Here is a 2,485-nt window from a genome sequence, read left to right on the forward strand (position 1 = left end):
ATATATAAAATCCAAAAATGGGACAAGAACGCAAAACATCCAGACAGTCAGGTGATACAAAAAAGGGACAACAAACCATCCAGAGAGACGATACAAAGAAAGCAAGGGCGGATCATTCGGAGTTTTCTTTCCTCAGTCGAGTTCCAGATTATCTTTGGAATTTCGGCTGGTTATACTCGAGATTGCTCCAATCTGGCCAGCCTCAAGGAAAAAATTAAGCTAAGAGCATTAGATTCCTTGGAAGAAAGCAGCGAATGTATACGAAAAAAAGGACAGAAAAAAAAACAGAAATGTTACGCAAATACAAATGCAATGAACAGGACATAACAACAGGTGTCTCTCGACTAAGGACGAATTAAATTAAGCTGACGTGTGTGGAAGTAAAGCCTTGCAGCAAGGACATAGGATTTAACAGGCACATGGAGGAATATAGACGTTGCACGGATGGTAGTCGAACCAAGAAAGTAAGGGCAGGCTTAGCCGAATACCGGTCACGTTGGGAGAGAAGAGAGAGAGGCAGAGGCAGAGGGATAGAAGACTGCAACATGTAAAACGAATGCTAAAATAAAAGAATCGCTGTCCGGTATGTCATTCTCGATATTGGTGTTCGAATGAATGATAAGATAAAGATTTTACGGCAGTTTAATAACATCAAGTTTAGCGTTCATAAATTATAAAGTCTCAAACGACCGAAACGAAAAAAACCAAAACAAAACAAAACAAAAAAGAAAAGAAAATGGACAAAATGAAACAAGTGCCGTAGCCGTTATCTAAGTGGCTGGAACCAATAAAAGTCCAGATTGCATGTGTGTATGTGTGTGTGTGCGTGCGAGAGAGAAAGGTAGTGGTGTCGGTCGATGGAAATCGATACAGGTTGCGATGTAAATTGGTTATTAAGAATAAAAATTTTATAAAGAGAGATTAGTTTTTTAAAAATTTGATTTATGAAGCTAGACATGTTTGGGAGATAATTTGTTGTAACGAAGAAATTTAATTAACGAGATTAACTTAATTAAAGACAAATTAATTTTTTAAAGAACTATTTTTCCTTTCTTTTATTAATATCATCATCATCATCATCGTAATTATAATTTTTTTTTCTTTTCTTTCGATTTCCGAAACTGTAAATGACATGTCATGTTCCCGATATTGCTTCAGTAATATGTTGCGAAACAAGCTTTGATTTTTTTCTCTTAAATTTCTCCAAGTTACAGATAAATGGGTGTTTGTGTATGTATATGTGTGTGTGTGGAGGCGCAATGGCCCAGTGGTTAGGGCAACGGACTCGCGGTCGTAGAATCGTGGCTTCGATTCCCACACCGGGGCATTGTGAATGTTTATTGAGCGAAAACACCTAAAGCTCCACGAGGCTCTGGCAGGGGGTGGTGGTGACAAACCCTGCTGTACTCTTCCACCACAACTTTCTCTCACTCTTTCTGTTGTACCTGTATTTCAAAGGGACCAGCCTTGTCACACTCTGTGTCACGCTGAATCTCCCCGAGAACTACGGTAAAGGTACACGAGTCTGTGGAGTGCTCAGCCACTTGCACGTTAATTTCACGAGCAGGCTGTTCCGTTGACGGAATGCCAACAACATATATACATATATATATAGACATATGAACACAAATTGTGGCTTCTCAAGGAGCTTACCTCCGTGTTTATGACAGTATGCGTTTGTTCATTTATGAGTGCATATGCGTGTATTTATGTGGATGTGTGTGTATATGTATTATGTACGCATTCATATGCATGCATATGTGTCTATGCATATATGCTTGCATGTAGATGTATATATACATTGTATGTATATGTGTATATGTTTATAAGCCTAGCTTGTCTATTTTTGCATCATATATGTGTATATATGTGTATATATGTGTATATGTGTGCATGAGTCAAATATATGCATGTGAGAGTGTATGCGTGCATATATGTATATACATGCATCTATGTGTATGTGCTTGTATGTGCAAATATGCAAATTATGCATGTGTTTGAATACACAGGAGTGTGTGTGTGTATATATACTTGTACACATGTGTGTGTTTGTTCACGTTGTTCAGTACGATATTTCGCTTGTAATAAAAACATGAGATTTCATCTTGATTTATGAATCATAAATCATAAATCAATAGTAGTAACCAAGTCTTATCAGGTTACAACCCAGGTCTTAATGAAGAAGGAGGGAGGGAGAGAGAGTGATAGAGAGAGAAAGAGAGAGGCTGAAGAGGATGTGATAAAGGAAGGATTCCATGTGATATCAATCATAGAATGATACCGAAACAAAATGCACAACAGAAGTTTATGCCATATAAGAATTGTCTGTTTGCATGCTAGCTTGTTTATATACTTGCTTTAATTGTTTGCATGCTTACTTGGTTGCTTGCCCTCTTGCTTATATGCTTGCATGTTTACATAAATACATGCTTCAATGCTTTCTTGCATATTTGCTCTTTTGGTTTGCATGCTTATTTGCTTACAT

Source organism: Octopus bimaculoides, chromosome 17 (assembly GCF_001194135.2).
Source record: "Octopus bimaculoides isolate UCB-OBI-ISO-001 chromosome 17, ASM119413v2, whole genome shotgun sequence".
In the NCBI taxonomy this organism is placed as follows: Eukaryota; Metazoa; Mollusca; class Cephalopoda; order Octopoda; family Octopodidae; genus Octopus; species Octopus bimaculoides.